This window comes from Bos mutus, chromosome 22, assembly GCF_027580195.1.
Source record: "Bos mutus isolate GX-2022 chromosome 22, NWIPB_WYAK_1.1, whole genome shotgun sequence".
Taxonomy (NCBI): Eukaryota; Metazoa; Chordata; class Mammalia; order Artiodactyla; family Bovidae; genus Bos; species Bos mutus.
In genome coordinates, this window is record NC_091638.1 from 65,139,396 (window position 1) to 65,159,130 (window position 19,735).

The 19,735-nt window shown below is 51.4% G+C and overlaps 1 long non-coding RNA gene across 4 annotated transcripts in view; it reads right to left on the reverse strand.

The window, feature by feature from the left end:
* Window positions 1–763: 763 nt before the first annotated feature.
* Window positions 764–19,735, reverse strand: part of LOC138984664 (uncharacterized) — a 31,040-nt gene continuing 12,068 nt past the window's right edge. For all 4 annotated transcript variants that reach the window (XR_011461914.1, XR_011461912.1, XR_011461913.1 and 1 more), the window contains 2 exons: window positions 19,241–19,309; window positions 764–10,195 (listed from right to left, as the gene is read on the reverse strand). This is a non-coding gene — a long non-coding RNA (uncharacterized lncRNA). The remainder of the gene's footprint in view (window positions 10,196–19,240; window positions 19,310–19,735) is intronic.

Below are 19,735 nucleotides of genomic sequence, written 5' to 3' on the forward strand. Positions count from 1 at the left end.
GGTTGCAAAGAGTTAGACACGACTGAGTGCCTAACACTTCCGTGTCACTTTCCATAACAAATGACCTTAGACTGGGTGATTTTAACAATAGGAATGTCTTCTCTCACAATCTGGAGGCCAGAAGTCCAAAATCGAGGTGTGGGTGGGACCTTGCTTCCTCCTAGGGCTCTGGGGGAGAGTGCTTCCTGTCTCTTCCAGCTTCCAGGGCTCCAGGCTTCCCTGGGCTGTGGCCGCGTCCCTCCAGCCTCTGTCTTTGTCACCACGTGGCCTCCTCCTCTCTGTCTATACAGTCTCTCTCTGCCTCCTCTTAGAAGGACCCTTGTTTGGACTTAGGCTAATTCAGGGTGACCTTATCTCAAGACCCTTCACTTAATCATATCCCCAAAAGCCCTTTCCCCAATAAGGTCATACTCACAGGTATGCGGATAAAGATGTAGGCACAGCTTTATCTTTTAATTTATTTTTTGTTGTTATTTTTTTTTGTATCCCAGTTCCTTATTTTTGTTAGTAATTGTGTCTCAAGCATTTTTTTAAGCTTTTTATTTTCTATTGGGGTATAGCCGATTAACAATGCCATGATAGTCACTGCAGTTGGTGACTGCAGCCATGAAATTTAAAGATGCTTGCTCCTTGGAAGAAAAGCTATCACCAACCTAAACAGCATATTGAAAGGCAGAGACATTACTTTGCCGACAAAGGTCCATCTAGTCAAAGTTATGGTTTTTCCAGTAGTCATGTATGGATACGAGAGTTGGACTGTAAAGAAAGCTGAGTGCCAAAGAATTGATGTTTTCAACTGTGGTGCTGGAGAAGACTCTTGAGAGTCCCTTGGACTGCAAGGAGATCCAACCAGTCCATCCTAAAGGAGATCAGTCCTCGGTATTCTTTGGAAGGACTGATGCTGAAGCTGAAACTCCAATACTTGGGCCACCTGATGTGAAGAACTAACTCATTTGAAAAGACCCTGATGCTGGGAAAGATTGAAGGCAGGAGGAGAAGGGGACAACAGAGGATGAGATGGCTGGATGGCATCACCGACTCAATGGACGTGAGTTTGAGTGAACTCCGGGATTTGGTGATGGACAGGGAAGCCTGTTGTGCTTCAGTCCAGGGGGTCGCAAAGAGTCAGACACCACTGAGCGACTGAACTGACCTGAACTGATGATGGTCGTCTCAGCTGAACAGTGAAGGCACTCAGCCACATATATACATACATCCATTCTCCCCAAGCCCTCCTCCCATCCAGGCCAGCACACAATATTGAGTAGAGTTCCATGTGCTATACAATAGGTCCTTGTTGGTTATCCATTTTAAATTTAGCAGTATGTACATGACCTCTCCAACTCCCTAACTATCCCTTCCCCCCAGCAACCATAAGTTTGTTTTCTAAGTCTTTGAGTTTCTTTTTGTTTTGTAGGGCTTCCCTGGTAGCTCCGACAGTAAAGAATCCACCTGCTATGCAGGAGATTTGGGTTCAATCCCTGGAGCAGAGAATGACTACCCACTCCAGTGTTCTTGCCTGGAGAGTCCCACGGACAGAGGATCCTGGCGGGCTGCAGTCCACGGGGTCACAAAGAGTCCGACACAACTCAGTGACTAACACTTTCTGTTTTGCAAGTTCATTTGTATCATTTCTTTTTAGATTCTGCATATAAGGGATGTCATACGATATGTCTCCTTCTCTGACTTACTTCTGAAGGTGGACCATATTTAAAGTCTTTATTGAATTTGTTACAATATTGTGTTGTTTCTGTTTTATGTTTTGGATTTCTGTCCAGGAGGCATATGGGATCTTAACTCCCCAACCCTCACCCTCTGCCCTGGAAGGCAAAGTCTTAACCCCTGGTCCCCCAGGGGCATCCCTGGACGTGGCATTTTGGAGGTCACCATTCACGGGTCTACACTGCAGGCGTGAGGAGGTACGGGGAGAGTAGCAAATCCCTGGAGGGGAGAAGGAGGGGCTGGGGGTCGTGTGGTCCAGCCCAGGTGACCCGCCGGAGGAGACTTAGGTCATGCCCAGAAGGCCCGGGTTCTCAGTACAGGGTGTGGGGCGGGGCCCACTTGCCCAGGTCTGAGGGCTGATGTACCCCCCACAGGGCTGGCCCGCTGATCACAGCTGGCTGGCCCTCTGCCTTTTCCCATGGCACAGACATGGGGTTGCCCGGGAAACCACCCCAGAGTTTGGAGGTGGCCCGGGCCTTGGGGTGGGCCCAGCGTAGAAGTTGCATGAATTCGGCAGGGTACAGAACCTCCCAAAGCTTCAATTTCCTCGCCTATAACTAGGATGATCGTGGCCCCTAAGCCCAGGGCTGCCGTGAGGTCTGAAGATGGAGTGCCAGCCAGCACCAAGCCTGGCACTGGGCCCCTCCACTCTCGGGTGCCAGGCTGGTCCACACAAGGCCCCGGGGGCCACTCGGCTCTGGGTCATCAGCGGGTGCCTCTGGCCCTCATCCAGGGCCAACCTGCAGAGACCCGAGGGCCGGCGAGCTGTGTCCACACACCAGACTCCCATGCCTCATCCAAGGTGAACGTCAAATAAATACATAAAGGTGGCCGAGGAAAAATTGCAGACTGTGTGCTGTTTATGCAAGTGATTAAAATTCTTTGGCTGGCCACGTTTCATCCCACCTCCAAGAGAGAAACAGTTCTTATTAAACCCAAATGCAATGTGTCAGGTGGGGCTGGTCGTTAGGTGGAATTTTCCCTGTTAAGCTTAGCCCAGAATGAGGGCGGCATCTTCAAAGGGGCCTGCGGATCTCCACCCAGCCCCACAGCAGGGCCCACAGCCCTGGCCTCCCCAGGGCTCAGCCCCGCAGCATGAGGCCCAGCCCTGTGGATCTCCGGCACGGTGGCTCCAGTGGACAGGGAACCAGCCTCCCTTCTGTGAAACTGGGTCTGCGTGTGTGCCACAGGAGACGGCAACCCACTCCATTATTCCTGCCTGGAGAATCCCATGGACAGAGGAGCCTGGTGGGCTGCACAGGTTCCCTAAGAGTTGGACACGACTGAGCAATTAACACTTCCACTTTTTACTTGAAATATTTAAGGTTAGGGCTCCACCGTATGAAGTCGGGAGGCACAATTCCGCCCTGAGGGAGGTCTGATTCGTGAAGCCCACCCTCCATGGTCTCTCGCCTGTCGTGACACTCCCAGCACCTGGTGCCTGGTCTGGCTCCTCCCCAACCTGGGGGACCCACGCTCTTGCCTGTTGCCCGCCGGGGACTTTTCTGTCCAGGGATGTCTGCCTTTGGCTCAGCGTTTCTGGATAACGTCTAGTGAGTCTATTGAAGAAACTCAGGGCAAGAACTCCCCTGGTAGTCCAGGGGCTAAGACTGTACTCCCAGCGCAGGGGCCTGGGTGCAATCCCTGGTCAGGGACTCTCATATGCTGAAACTAAGAGCTCACATGCTGCAGATCCTGCATGCCGCAACCGAGACCTGGGCAACCAAATAAATAAACAGTAGAAGACAAAATCTTGAGGCAAATTCTGCTTCCAGCTCTGTTGGCGTTCTTGGTCCTGGGCTGACCCTCCCCCCAGGGATGGCCATTACATTTGGACAGTGCAGTTGAGGCAGCTCTTGACCAATGCCGGATACGCAGCCACATGTGACCACGGTCCTCAGAGAAGGAGGCTCAGAAAGGAGCCACAAGGAAGGTCTGCTGGGTTAGCAGCAAGTAGGTGGGGGTCCTCGGAGCATGCTGGGCCCACTGAGCAGAGATCAGAGCCCAGGACACTGATGCTTCTGGAAGCTGTGGGCCAGGCACCCAAGGGAGGTCCCCAAATTGGAGGTGGGATGTGATTCTAGAGGTTGAGCATTGCTGGGATATGTGATCCAGCCGGGGATAGAGCATCACTTTTTCCCCAGACACGCATCTGGGGACCAGGAAGACTTGCCTTAGGAGTAAGGATGCCATCTGGGTACCAGGAAGACTTGCCTTAGGAGTAAGGATGCCATCTTGAGGCAAGACCCACTTTAGAATCTCCTGGAACAGACAAGCTCTCATAGGATCCAGCTGAGATGGTATGGGAAGGGAACCTCCCCAAGTTAGTGGGGTGTGGTAACACTTGGATTCCCTAATACCCACTAATGCTGTGCGACATCAAGGAGGTACAAGTTCAGGGGAGCAGAAAGAAATGGAGTTACTCACCAGAATAAATACCAACATTCCCCACATAAATAAATACCAACATCCTCAGAGGGATTAAAGAGGAGAGACTGTCCGCAGGATATATCCCTCATAAAGTCTAGTTAGCAATAAAAAATTAGCAGATATGAAAAAAAAAAACAGGAAAATGTGACCCATAGTCAAGTAGAAAGCAGTCAATTAAAATGAACCACTTGATGACTCATGAGCCAATAAAATCATCACAAGGGCACTAAGGCACTAACTATGAAAACAGAAACTTGATGAATTTATTTCATCAAAGTTAAAATATTCTGGACTTCAAAAAAAGAAAAAAGATGGTAAAGAAATCTGAAAGGCAGATCACAGATGAAGAGAGAAGACTCACACGGCATCTCTTGACGAAAGGAGTTTTATTCAGAAGACATTCAGGACTCTTAAACTCAATCATAAAATAAACAACCCAATAAAAATGTGGGCACAGGATACGAACTTACACTCCCCAAAGGAGACATCTAACTGGCCAATAAATAGGTGAAATGCTGCTCACCACCGTTGGTGATCACGGGAATGCGGACTGAAAGGGCAGTGAGGTGATGCCACACCCACTAAGATGGTTTGTGTTAGACGGGCGTCACCACGCGCCAGCCAGCGCACAGGACATCTGGAATCCTCACACTGGTGTGGGGGCAAGTCCAGTTGCCCTTCCACTTGAAGAATTTGGCAGTTTCTTTTTCTTTCATATGAAGATGCTCACTCAGACATCCAAGGAAGAACTGGCTAACAGAAGGAAAAGCCTTTCTGGTGGAAACTGCAAATGTCTGGAACTTTGGCAGTTTCTTGCAAATTAAATACCCTGTTACTACACAGCACAGTTGCCCCACTCCCAGAGATTCACCCAGGGGAAAAGACACCTACATCCTTGAGAGCCTCCCACACCGAGTTCACAGCGGCAGGAAGTGGGGCAGCCCGCCTCTCATGACCATGTGAATGATAAGCAATCCAGCCACGTTCACAGTGAAAGGAACAAAGTTCAGACACACACAGGCTCCTAAAACCTCATTACTGCCCTGCTGAGCAAAAGAAAGATGGACCCAGAAGAGTGCCTGCCACACACGGTTCTCCTGGGGTGGGATCCAGACCTGGCAGATAAAAGCTGTAGCACGAGACGGTAGATGAGTTGTCACCTGTAGATGGGAAGGGCCAACTGATTGCAAAGAGGCACGAGAGTACTTTCTAGAAGCACTCTGTATTCTGATAAAGGTGACGATTGCCCAGCTGTGTGCATGTATCCACTCATTCATTGAACTGAACTGGCCTATTTCATTGTGTGTGAATTAAACCTCCATAAAGCTGATTATGGGGCTTCCCAGGCAGCACTAGAACACACCTGCCAGTGCAGGAGATTTAAGAGATGCTGGTTCCATCCCTGGGAGGAGAAGATCCCCTGGAGGAGGGCATGGCAACCCACTCCAGTATTCTTGCCTAGAGAATCCCATGGACAGAGGAGCCTGGCAGGCTACAGTCTGTGGGGTTGCAGAGTCAGACACGACTAAAGCAACTCAGCACACACACGAAGCTGATGATTTTTAAAAGTCTGAGGCATTGGTGTTTGTCTTCCCTCTTGGCCCCAGACTAGTTAGTATAACTGACAGGTGTGTCCAGATCCAGATGCTCTGTCAGTGGGCTTGGCCAGGGCTAGATTCCTGGGAGTGGGTAGAATGAACAAGCCTTAACCCCAGTGGTAACCCAGCCCGTGAAAGCCATGTTTCCCAGAACCTTTGTCACGGTAACGAACCACGCCCAGTCCCTCCATCTCAAGGGCTACAGTAGCAAAGGTTTGTGTTCAGTGCTTTTTACGTGGCCTCCCAGGAAGGCAGGAGGCAACTGCTGCTCCCCCTGGGGACACAGGCACTGGAGGCAGCCATCTGGGGAGCTCTGTCTACCACGTGGATGCTGATGCTGGCAAGCGCCATGCTGGAATCTTCCCTCTAGCCAATTAGCACCGGGATCATTCCACCTACCAGTCTGTTGACACCAGGACTGGGACCCCTCAGGCCAAACACCTAGTCAGGCAGGGCACAGCCCCACCCACCAGCAGCCCAGCTGCCTTAAGAAACCCTGAGCCCACAGCCACCCCCAGGGACTTGGCCCTGTCCTCCAGCATACCAGGGAGCCAGCACCAGTGCCAGAGACCCAGGGACAGCACTCCACCCACCAGTGGGCAGGCACCAGACCTGGGATCCCCTGGACTTTGGCTTCACCCATCAGCTGTCAGACAACAGCCCCTGGGGTACCATAACCTGCCGGGTTAGGACAGCGGGCTGTCACCAGCTCCAGGACCACCTGGGCCCCACTCCCCAGCAGGCCAGCCTCAGGTCCGGGATCCCCACGGCTCTGCAGCCAGAGAGCCCTGGGACCTGACCTGCCAGAATTATCATTTGATCCAGCAATTGCACTCCTGGGTATTTACCAGGAAAACAAAAACGCTGATTTGAAGAGATATGTGCATTCCAATGTTCATTACAGCAGTATTTACAATAGCCAAGATACTGCAGCAACCTAAGTCTCATCAATAGATGAATAAATAAAGATGACTTATGTATGTATATATATAAAAGATATGATATATATATATATATATATATATATATATATATATAATGGACTATTACTGAGCCATAAAACCTAATGAAATCTCATCATTTGTAACAACATGTATTGGCCCAGAGGGTATTATGCTAAGTGAAATAAGCCAGACAGAGAAAGACAAATACTGGATGATTTCATTTATATGTGCAAGCTAAACAACAAGACAGATGAACAAACATACGGACCAGAAGAAGAGCTATAGATACAGAGAACAAACAGGTGGTTGCCAGAGGGAAGGATGTGGGGGAGGAGAGAAACAGGGCATCGAGATCGAGAGGGACAGACTTCTGGTTGCAAAATGAATGAGTCATGCGTATGGAACGTGCCATGCGGGGAATACAGTTAACAGCTACGCTATATCTCTGTATGGTGACGGCCAGTAACCAGACTTATCATGGCCATCACGTTGAGACGTATGGAGAAATGAATCCCTATGCCGTGTAACAGGAGCTAGCATAGCTGTTGCTGCTGTTTAATCACCAAGTCAGGTCCGACTCTTTGCGACCCGTGGACTCTAGCCCCCCAGGCTCTTCTGTCCATGGGATTCTCCAGGTAAGAATACTTCCCAACTCAGGGACCAAACCCGCATCGTCTGCCTTAGCAGGTGGATTCTTTACCACTGAGCTAACAGGGAAGCCCCAACTAACATAGAATTATATAGGGCAATTATACTTCAGAAACGAACCACCTCATAGAAAAACAGATCAGATTGGTAGTTACCAGACACAGGGGTGGGGTAGGGGGAATTGGATGAAGGTGGTTATAAAATATAAGTTATAAGATAAATAAGCACGAGACGTGTAATGTACAACGTAACTATAGACATGGGATATTTTATATGATAAATATAACTAACACCACTGTATAAAGTTTTAAGATGGTAAATCCAAGTTCTCATCACAAGGGAAAACGCTTTTCTATTTCTTTAACTTAGTACCTATGTAAGATGATGGATGTTCGCTAAACTTATTGTGATAATCATTTCATTATGTGCTGTGTGCATGCATACTAAGTCGCTTCAGTGAGGCCGACTCTTTGTGACCCTAAGACTGTAGCCTGCCAGGCTCCTCTATCCATGGGATTCTCCAGGTAAGAATACTACAGCGGGTTGCCAAGCCCTCCTCCAGGGGATCTTCCCAACCCAGGGATTGAACTCACATTCTCTGTCCCCTACATCAGCAGTGGGGTTCTTTACCACTAGCTCCATCTGGGAAGCTAAACTTATTGTGATAATCATTTCAATATGTATGTAAGTTAAATCATTATGCTGAATACCTTAAACTTTCACAGTGCTGTATGTCAATTATATCTCAATAAAGTTAGAAGGAAAAAAAAAACAACAAAACCACATTATCAACATGTGAATCAAGAGGAAAATACAACCAAAATTGAGGAGAAAAATCTATCCACCCAACCGATCCAGAAATGACAATGATGATAGGATTAATAACAGATTAAAACAGATATTAAAACTATATTCCAGCACCATGGTAACGCCATGTAAGAAGATTGTGCTATGCTAAGTCACTTCAGTCGTGTCCGACTCTGCGACCCCATAGACGGCAGCCCACCAGGCTCCCCCATCCCTGGGATACTCCAGGCAAGAACACTGGAGTGGGTGAGAAGATTAGCAGGAATCAAACACTGGGCGAGAGGCGTACTTCTGTTTTGGGCTGCACGTGGTGGCCTGTGGAATCTTAGTTCCCTGACCAGGAATCCAGCACGCCCTCTCTTCACTGAAAGCGTGGAGTCTCACCCACTGGACGGATCACCAGGGAAATCCCAAGAGCTGAACCTTGGTGCCCCTGTAACACCTTTGCATGTATTCTGCAAATCTAAGATTATTCCCAAATTAAATGTTTATTTTCTTAAAAGCGAGAGGAAAGGTTGAACATGTTAAGTAGAAACATAAAAGATATAAAAAGATCCAATTTGAATTTCTGGTGAAAATGATAATGCATCCGGTCAAATACACAGTAAATGGGATCATAGCAGATTAAACATTATTGCAGAAGGGGGAGAAATAAACTTGAGCTCAGAAAAATAGAAATTATTCAAAATGAAACATGGAGCAAAAAAAGACTGGCAAATTCACTGGAATCCCTGGAAGAGGGAGGTGAGGCAGATAAAAGTATTTGAAGAAATAATGGATAAAAAGTTTCTAAATTTGAGGAAAACTATAAACCTACAGGTCCAAGAAGCTCAACCGGAGGAGCCTGGTGGGCCACAGTCCATGGGGTCACACAGAACTGGACATGAGTAAGGGACTAACACTCTGAGGGTCAGGAATCCGGGAAGGGCTTTGCTGGGCGGTGCTGGGTCAGGACATCTTCGAGGCTGCAGTCACGATGTTGACCAGCACTGCAGTGCGTGAGGCTGGAGTACCCAGGGCAGAGGAAACAACAATCGCGGTAGGGAGCTCGAGGCTCCAGTCTCTGCTTGGCCCTTAGGCACCGGGTGCCTTTTGTGAGGTCACTTCCCTCCTCTGTGCTCTTTCCTTTTCTGGGCAGGGTGGGGGTGGGAGAGGTGAGAACCGGCCAGCATCCAGCCTTAGTACTCTCACCGGGTCTGGACTAAAGCAAAGAACCTTCTGCATGGGACCAGGCACAGAGTCCCCCGGGTTCCTGGATTCAGAGGACCCAGGGTCGGTCTGTGCTGCCAGCCCCTGGTAGCCAGGGGCCAAGGCTGCCTGGACACTTGGCCTGGCAGCGTCTCAGCACTCACTTTTCCCAGAAGCCAGCATGCGAGGACCCGCAGGGACCCGTTGTCCCAGAGACAGGCAACAGAGCGTCCCAGCGGAGACTCCGGGGCTCGGGAAGCAGGTCCCAGAAGCTGGGAGCAGGAGACCAACCGGCCTGGCCTGCTTGGGAAGGAGGGGGCTTCTAGGACTGGGGGCTTCCTGCGGTAAAGCCAACCGGGAAATTCACACTGAGCCAGCACACAGTGCCAGCTCCCCGGCCTCCTCCAGCCTCCTGCTCTTCCCCAAGAGCACAGAAGCCCATACTAAGCACAGAGGAAGCCACTGCTCTTAAAAGAGGGACCTTCTCACCAACTTTTCTCTCCTACCTCAAAAATAATTTTCTACTGATGCCGTTGTTCAGTCCCTAAGTCATGTCACATCTTTGCTATCCCATGGGCTGCAGCATGCCGGGCTCCTCTGTCCTCCACCATCTCCCGGAGTTTGCTCAAATTCATGTCCATTGAGACAGTGATGCTATCTAACCGTCTCATCCTCTGTGCCCCACTTCTCCTCCTGCCCTCAATCTTTCCCAGCATCAGGGTCTTTTCCAATGAGTCGGCTCTTCACATCAGGAGGCCAAAGGTTTGGAGCTTCAGCTTCAGCATCAGTCCTTCCCCAGCATTGTGAACGTGGAGCTCAGCGCCTTCCTCCACCGTGGACCCTTGACTCCTTGGGAACCTTTGGGCAGAACGCACCAAATGCCTTTCATTTATTCATATTCTTTGACTCAGCAACTCCCTTTCTAGGAAATCCCCCCGGTGAAATGCTTAAACATGTGAGAAATCTGAGCATCTACATAGGTTCAGTGCAGTGATAAAGCAGCAAAAACTGGCAATGACCCAAATATACATCCCCGGAGACTGAACAGCACATCTGTGCGATTCTGCTGAGCAGTTCAACTCTGACAGAGTCGGGAGCTGTGTTCAGTGTCCAGAAGTTGTCATGATGTGCTGGTACCTGGAGAAAGTTCCAGAACTTCAAGTATTTGACCCACCAGCAAGCAATGGAATGTTCATCCCTGGGGAGAGAGAGGTCTGCAGGCATCCCAGGGTTATCTCTGGAGGCAGAGGCGTCTATCAGGTGGTTCTTTTTGTTTTTTAACTTTTTCCACTTGTGCATTGCTGTATTATTTGAGTTGTTTAGGTGAAACATTTTGTTTATATAATCAGCAAAAGTGGTCATGGCATTTTACAGTTTATAACAGAGTTGCCCTACAAAGGTAGCCCCTGGGGTGAGGCAACAGGTCTCAACCTCTGTCCCCTGATATTTGGAAGCTGGGTCAGTTCCAATCTGTTCCCTGAAAAGAGGAAGAAAAGGAGCCAGACTTGGGTCTGGCAAGATGAGAGTCAAACTTGGAAGGCAGGCTGTCATAAATTTTGCTTTCTTGGGAAGGTTCTGGATTCTAGGAGTCTGAGGAGGTTAGAGTTATAGTGAAGGACACTTTGGTTTGCAAAGTCCAGGTGCCCAGCACAGACTCCTGGGGGTGGCTACATGATTCATATAACTTGGAATTTCAGGGCTGGATCGGGCTATCTTCAGGTGCAGCTGGATCCAGGTGCTTGAACAAAGCTCCTAAGGTTCTCTCCTCTTCCCGTTCTCCCTGTCTCCTACTTTCAGTTCTCCTCATCTCTGCTGCACTTAACAAGCCCCAGGAAGAACTCGATTTGCCCAGCCTGGGCCACAGGCCCACCCCTGCGACCAGGGGAAGTGGGGTACTGAAACTGCCCAGTCCTTCCAAGCCTCTCCAATGAGGGAGAGAAATTGTGCAAGATTCTCCAGAGGGAAAAGGGTGATGCTGCCCAAAGAAGGAGGGGAATCCGGCTCCACAGGGGGAAAAAAAATTGCACCGTAGCCACATTCGACAGATTCCAGTGCTTATCTACACAGCGGGCACACGCTCAGAGCTTTATGGCCATGTGTCGTCCAAGATTTCCACGTGACTGTGAGCCTTCAGAGGCCTTGGTCACTCTGATCTCCAAACAGTTCAGAAAGGCAGACAGACCATTCTCCCTTTACTGATGGGGAAACTGAGGTTCAAAGAGACCAGAGAAGCGGTCCAGCTCACTAGGTGGTAAGTACCAGGACTGGTACCAAGAGCTAGGTTCTCTGATGGCAGAGCTCCCTGTGTTTCTCTGTTCTCAGCCTCAGCCTGTGCTCCACCCACCACCACCATTACAAACGACCCACCACCACCAGGATCGCCACCCCTGCCATCAACAACACCGTCACCACAAGAAATGCAAACCTCCCAGACACCATCCACCAGGCAATGCCTCCCAGAGCCATAGTTCTCAGCTGTAGGCACAGCAAGGAGCTGTGAAGCCAAATTCAAAAGGATAAGTTGATTGACTCAGAGTTTCCTAGCGGGAGCTCCTTTCTTGGCAGCTAGGCCTGGGCCCAGCTCCTTCGTGGCCAGAACCCAGCTTTCCTCTCAGAGCCTTGGGATGCTTCTCCGGAGATGGCTGGGCTGATCCCAACCCCCTGGGAGCGTGTTTAGGAAGCAACACACGTGAGTCACTGGGGCTGACATTCTTTGGAATCTGACAAGGTTTCTACTTTGGGAACCTGCTTCGTTGACTCAGCAGCGGTTCACCAGCAAGCGGGCAGCGAAGCTGGGAGCACGCCCCTCTTCATAAGCCGTGCTGGGGCTGCTGGTGGCTGGGGTGGATCCTAGGGACTGTGCTTTCGGGCTCCAGATGACTCCTGTGTGGAATTTGGGATGGAACTGAGGTTCAGAGAGAAGAAGCAGTGCATCCTAAGCTTCCATGGTAACAGCAAGAGGCAGGAGTCAGCCCCCAATCTGTGGCCACAGAGCCCACAGACGTCAGTGCCCTACACTCTCACCAGGCTGGCCCTTTGGCTCTGCCACCTGCTCTGAGATGGGCTCTCAGTGGCTCTCGCCCGACTTCAGGGGGAGGATGGCTGGATGGGTGGTGCTGAGGGATGCTCCATATCCCCCTCACTGAGCAGCCCCTGGGCTGCCTGGGTTGGAGTGAGTATCAGTCCAGATCCTACCAGGAAAGAGATGACTCGAGCTGAGAATCCTGCAGGATGGAGGGGACCCACGCGAGGTCGGCGGTGTACCGCATCCCAGGCCGCAGTCACCCTTAGACTGAAGGGCTGCACGCTCAGTCATGTCCAACTCTTCTATGACCCCGTGGGCTGTAGCCCACCAGGCTCCTCTGTCCATGGAATTTTCCAGGCAAGAATAATGGGATGGGTTGCCACACCCTCCTCCAGGGGATCTTCTTGATCCAGGGATCGAACCTAGGTCTCCTGTGTCTGTCTCCTGCACTGGCAGGCGGATTCTTTACCACTGCACCCCCTGGGAAGCTTTAGGCTGAAGGAGTGAGGGGAAAGGACCATTGCCAGGGCCTGGAAAGAAACCCTGGAGAGAGATCTGAAGGGTGAGACAAGCCCTTCAAGGCAAGGACACAGCCTGCCCAAGGTGACCCCCCAGGGGAGATGCTGGATGTGGACATGCAGACTTCTCTCTCCTCCCCCTCTGACCTGCAACCAGAGCTTGCCCAGAGCCAAAGCCAGTAGGGAGCCAGAGGCTATGAGAGCCCAGGAAAGGGGTCCATTGGGCTGAGCCCCTGGGACAAAGTTAGCATATGAACCTGTGGACCCATGGTGTCTCCTAAAATCCAGAGAAAATGTCCTAGGTTTGGGGACTCTTGGGATGTGTCTGAGACCAGAGATTGCAATGTCACAGGAAATAGAGGTGTCTCTTGGAGTTTCCCTACCAAAAGTGGGGGAGCAGACTGGGAAAGGGAGATAGTTGGCCAAGGGGCGTGCCCCGTCTGTGAAGCAGGCAGGACATCCATTCAGCTCTGGGTCCTCCGGTGTGCCCGGGGGTCCTCTGGGGGTGGCAGGTAGCCCCGGAGGCCCCATCTGGAGCCAAGTGTACACACAGCCCTGTCCGCAATACCTTCTCATTCTGGTGCATCCACTGGTCCTGCAAGGAGCTCTCACTGTCTCTTTCCTTGTGAGACCATCAGGGACCAGAACCCCCAGAATCATCACCAGGGACGGTCAGCCTGTGCATATGTCCTTCCCTTCTCTGGGGTTTGCCTCCCTCTGGGGAAAACCCCAGGTTCCACCTCCAGCATCGCGACACACCAACACCTTCACCCACTGGTCCCTCTGCAGCCCCGGGCACTGATCCCTCATCACACGGTGACGGGGCATGTCCGGTAGCCAGGCTCTGGGGAGGCACTGTGGACCTGCCATTCCTCCGGCTCCTAAGGGTCTGAGAGCCTGCTATGATGGAGGAAACGCAGGCGTGGTGTTTATACGTAGAAAAAGCATCCAACTAAGGCTTGGAGAATGGCTACTACCCACCCCAGTATTCTTGCCTGGAAAATCCCATGAACAGAGGAGCCTGGCGGGCTCCAAGTAGTCCACGGGGTCGCAGAGAGTCAGATGCGACTGAGTGACTAACACTTTCATTTTTCTTTTTTTCAGGCTTGGAAGATTAGGGAAGGTCACCCTGAGGAGGTGATGAGATAAGATCAGAACAGTTTCCACACAAAATACCCAGAGCACGGCATCCCGCTCACCCACCGCATGAGGGCCCTCAGACAAGAGGTGACGGCACCTGGGAGCTGCAAATAGGCCCACTTGCAGGAATATGGGGAGCTGGCAATAAGAGGGGGCGTGGAGACGGACACAGAGAGATCTCGAGTTGTCCCCCGAGGCAGCAGCAGCAGGATTTTAATAAGGCAGTGTCGAGGCCCGATGATCAGGTTGAGAAGGGCCCCTCTGGCTGCCCAGTGGGGAGCAGATCAGAACAGAGCAAGACTGGAGGTCAGAAGGCTGATGAGGAGGCTCTCGGTGTGCTGCCGGAGAGGACAGACTGGGGCAGCGGGATCAGAGAAGGAAATTTCATCTGACCCAAGAGCTCCTGTGACTGCCAAAGAGGCCAATGTGGGTTGATGGGTCCCCAAAGAGCGTGATAAAGTGGGTAGCAGCCAAGATGACTCCCAGGATTCTGTTTTGGAGAAATGGGTGGGGTGTCCTCAGATGGACAACGTAAGGGAAGAAGGCTTGGGGTAAGATGGTGAGTTCCTTATTTCCGGTCACAGCACAGTTAACTGGAACTGGATCAGCCCCTCTGTTATAACCAACCATAAAACTACGCAGAATACACGAGGCCACCATCTTCAACACAGTATCAAAGGCAGGGCAAGACTGTGATCTCCAAGAGAAGAAAAAGCATGCGGTGAGCCCGCTAGCTCCTTGGATCTGCACCTGGGGTACTCCCTGGACCACTCCCTGGACCACAGTGCAGCCTGTGAGTGTCCACGCAGAACTCAGAGGGCCCACTGAACAGAGGGCGCAGAGATGGGGCTTCAGGGTCACTGAAGCAGCTAGGATCTTCAGGGCTGGAAGCTGCATGCGGGAAAGGGAGAAAGTCCATGTGAGGGTCCCTGGGTTCTGGCGAGACCACCTGAGGCTTAACAGGTGGTCTCAATCCCTAAAGTTTTGAAAGTGGAACAGAAATACTAGATGTCAAGCAATGCTAGGGAACTCTCGGATTTTTGCTCAAAAGTGGAACAACCTCACTAACACTAGGCCATCCAAACGTAACACAACAAAGGCTTCGTCTTAGTAATAAAGACCACACAGTGGAGTAAAGCCAATTGTAGACCTTCCATAACAAAGCTTAAAGCCAACTTCAGTAGAATTGGCAATTTGGAGTTTGATTCTCACCATGTTAGGGAAGTTTGGGAGATACCGTCCACTTTCATTGACCATAACAAATACTAAACCACGACCACACATACTCAAGTGATTAACTGGTAACTAACCTGACTGCTAGAACAAGAATCAACCCTTTTCAGAGGGAGATACTGGAACAGCATTTCTACAACACATCATTCACAATGTCCAGTATATAATCAACAATTACCAAATATGCAAAGAAGCAGAACTGTGTGACTCATAGCCAAGAACAGAAAACAAGGATCAATAGAAATCAATCCCTATTGATTGATAGCCTATCCCTTCTCCAGAGAATCTTCCCAACCCAGGAATTGAACCAGGGTTTCCTGCACTGCAGGTGGATTCTTTATCAGCTGAGCTACCAGGGAAGCCCCCTAGAGAGCTTAAGTAACTGCAGATAACACCCATCCTTTCAACCCTACAACTCAGAGGACCCTGCGCCCCTCAAGCAGAGCCTCAGCCAGCCTTGCACCTTTCGAAGCCCAACCACTAACTGCAAGATCCTTGTGAAGCAGAGAGAGGCCTTGGGGATCCTATTCTGCCAACAAGCGTTGCTTTGGGAAAACTGCTCTGAGTGGGGCTCCTCGCTGGGTACCAAGCAGACCAGTTCTCCTGCTTCCTCCCACTCTTGCTCAAAGCGCTCTGTGATCTTGCTTGATCTTGGGAGCCAGCAGTCTCCCCAGAGACACCCCATCCCCATAGGCTCCAGAACATGAGGGGTGGGGGACAGTTGTCAGGACCTGCTCTTTTGTTGAAACAAATGAAAAAAATAGGAACAGGGCTGCTGAGACGGGGGTAAAGAACTACCCCCCAGCCCAGTAATGATTCAAAGTAGTCTTTACCTGAACGCTCACCGTGGACCAGCACTGAGCTAAGAACCTTGCATTAACTGTCATAGCATCCCTCTTCTCCAGGTGAGGACACAGAGGCCTAAAGGACTTTAGTGACTAGCACATGGACAGTAGTAGGGCCGGGTCATGAACCCCGGGTGCTCTGACTCCAGAGCCTGCGTGTTTAAAGTGAGGTGTCTGCCTGCCTGTTCTTCAACCCTGTTTCTTAGAGTCATCCTGGTCTCTGAAAAGGATTCGTCATCCTCCCAGGTCCTCAGGCCAAACACCTGGGAACCACCCCACTTGCCTTCTCCCTCCTGACAATCCACAAACCACGTCTGTTGTCTGTACCTACAAAGTACATCCTGAACCTGCCCCGCCTTCCCAGCTCTGTCTCCACGGCCCTCATCGGTCTGTCTCCAGAGTAGCCTCATCCACGGTGATCTGCTCACCCCTGTCCTTGTTTCTCCTCCCGTGTCACTCTGTATACCCCACCTGGGAGCCAAAGACATCCTTTGAAAGATTCACTCAGACCAGTCCTCCTCCTCCTAACGCTCTCCCTTGGTTTTACATACTGCTCAGAACAAAATCCACAGTTCTCACCTACAAGACTCTGCACGACTGGACCCTCCTAGCTTCACACCCTCCTTTCAGGTCATAAGCCTCATTATTCTTAGTCTGCTCCAATCATACCGGCTTTTAAAACATTCTTGACAGACCTAACTTTGCTTCTGTTTCAGGACCTTGGCAGGTCTGTGCCTATGTCTTCTTCAGATCTTCCTTCTTCAGATCTTCCTCAAATATTGAACGTTTTCCTGACAGCTAAAGTATACCTTCTCAGCTACAGAACTTCCATGAGGCAACACGGGCATTTATTTGTCTTCTGTCTGTTTCCCTTGACCTCACCACCATTCCCCTCACACACACTGGGAATGCTATCAGGAGAGGAACAATCTGATCATTTTCTAGGTCCCTGGAAGCTAACAGAGGAGGTAGCTGGGTATCAATTTTTATGGATGTTGACTGGCTGGCTGGATGGGTGGGTGGATGGATGAGAGATGGGTAAGTGGGTGAAAAGATGGGTGGATGGATGGATGGGTGTGTGGATGAGTGGGTAGATGGGTGGATGGATGGATAGATAGGTGGATGGATGGATAGAGAGATGGGTGGATTGATGGATAGGTGGGTAGATGGATGGATGGATGGGTAGATGGATGGATGAATGTGTGGATGGGTGGATGGATGGATGGATGGATAGGTGGATGGATGGATAGAGATGGGTGGATTGATGGATGGGTGGGTAAATAAATGGATGGATGGGTGGATGGGTGGATGGATGGCTGTGTATAGAGAGTCCCCACACCCTTCTTTTCCTCCACAGTGGTTAGTTTTGTGGCTGTCTCGGTGTTGTCCATTGAAGGATGGCTCTTTAGAGGGCAAGGGCAGGCCTGGGAGGTCTGGATGGGAGGCCCAGGCCCCCACTCCCTTCCCCACACACGTTCCCCTTCTCCTCACAGTCCCTCCTCAACGAGACCTCACATATGACACCTCTTTGAGGGGTCAGCTTTCCAGGAAGCTCCACCAGAATCAAATCACCGTGATCCCTTCCATGAACCACCCACTGCAGATGCTGCTGGCTTTGGCCTCCCTCTTCTCAGCGTCCCAAATCCAGCCCCTCCGCTGGCCCCCACCCCCAGCCCAGAGCTGTCCCCCTCACCGCAGCTGTCCACACTTACAAAGCCTGACTGTTCGATAAGGCTGTGCCAGCTGGAACGAGACACTTCCCGTCCAACGGGAGGTTCTGCACAGAGCCTGGGGGCAGCTGTCAGCTTGCGGGGCACAGGACCGGATCTGGGGCCTCCTGGGGGCCGGCACCCTCCTGGGCCTCAGCAGAGACTCCTCCGGGCCTGGTTTCAGGTCCCCAAATTGGCTCCACAGAGTGGAGGGCTGGAGTGGGAGTCAGGGGAGCTGGGGGAAGAGGCTGCAGTTGCTAGAACCTTCAGAGACCTCACGTCCAGGGCCTTAGGAAACCTTCCCCTTTCGGAGACACAGGGGTCAGGAGCTGCTCTGGAGTCTGGGGGCTGGCAGGATCTGCTGGCCCCCTCCCCGAGGTGACACTGTCCTCCTTGGTCATTAGCCACTGGTGACTGTGGCAGAGGCTACAGGAAGAGGTGAAGGTCAGTATAAGCACCAGGCATGGCCCTCGGCTTGGCCCCCACGGCCGGGATGGACACTGCTCTTGACCAGCATGTGGGCCAGGGTACTGAGTTCTGGCTGAGTCTAGCCCAAGCAAGGAGCTGGGGAATCTCTTCTGGACAAACCATCAGCAAAGGGTCTTTGGGGCAGCTGAAATGGTCACTCTCCAGCCCTTCAACCTGACTCCTATTGGTTGGGCACCTACTGTGTGCCGGGCGTGGGGACACCACAGGCCGGAAATCCCTGCCTTCATGGAGCCCATGTTCCCTGGTATGCCCCCCCAACCGGGGGCCGCCCTGCCGGGACCCCAGGCCCAGACCCCGGGCCTAGACCCCAGGCCCGTCAGAGCCTGCGCCTTTTCTGGCTCTGATTCCTCCTCAAAGTCTCTAATTATATCCTGGGAGAAACAATTAGAACGAAACTAAGGGGTTTTTTTTTGTCTCTCCTCCAGGCCGGACCTGTTTAATAACTTAATTAAATAAACAGAATTATAATTATAATGTTAATATTTCCTTTCTGTAATGTCGACACCTTCTGCTGGAAAAAGCCTCTCTTGGGAATGGGGGCTCCGTGCGCTCCCCAGCACCTCCCCGGTTCGAGGCTGGCCGCCCACCGGCCCCCATCTGGGCCCACCCGGTTCTGGGGCCCCGCAGAGCCGGCAGGAGCCCCAGCCAGGGGGAAAGCGGCGTCCTCTTCATCGTGAGTGTTTACAGTCGAGCTCAAACCACACGATGGAAATTCCTCTGAAGCTCCTAATTGCACATTTCCTTCCTCCAACCATTTTCTTTTGACAGTCGACTTTGAAAACATTCAGCACTTAATTCTCCCCAGGCGGGAAGGGGGAGAAGGACTGAGCCTGCTGCAGTGGGGCTCCCGCCCCCACCCCACTAAGGGGCCGGCCTCGGGGACCAGGATGCTCAGGCATCTTTGGTGGGGACCCCGGGGGTCCCGGGCAGTGAATCTTGCTTACCTGCCTCTGTGCCACGAACCATCTCCAGCTGACCCAGGGGGACAAGTAAGCTCAGTGTCATTTCCTTGTCTGTAAGACACGATTAAGAATATTCGTTTGCCAGGTGATGGTAGGAAATCGTCGGGCACATAATAGGTACTGATAAGGGTGAGACTCCTGCAGCTTCTTGGAGGAAACGCAGCGTGTCAAGATGGGATTCTTCCAGCCATTCTCTCTACGTGCGTAGTGTGTGTGTGTGTGCTAAGCAGCTTCAGTCATGTCCGACTCTTTGTGACGCCATGGACCATAGCCCACCAGGCTCCTCTGTCTCTGGGATTCTCCAGGCAAGAATCCTGGAGTGGGTTGTCATGCCCTGCTCCACACATGTAGTGTAGACAGAGGTTAAGAGCAGGCTACCTGGGGTCACACTTCAGCCTGGCCTTTTAATGGCAGAGCAGTGAGGCCCGGGGAAGCCTCTTGTTTCCTTTGTGACTTGGTTTCCAGGTCCGTAAGAGG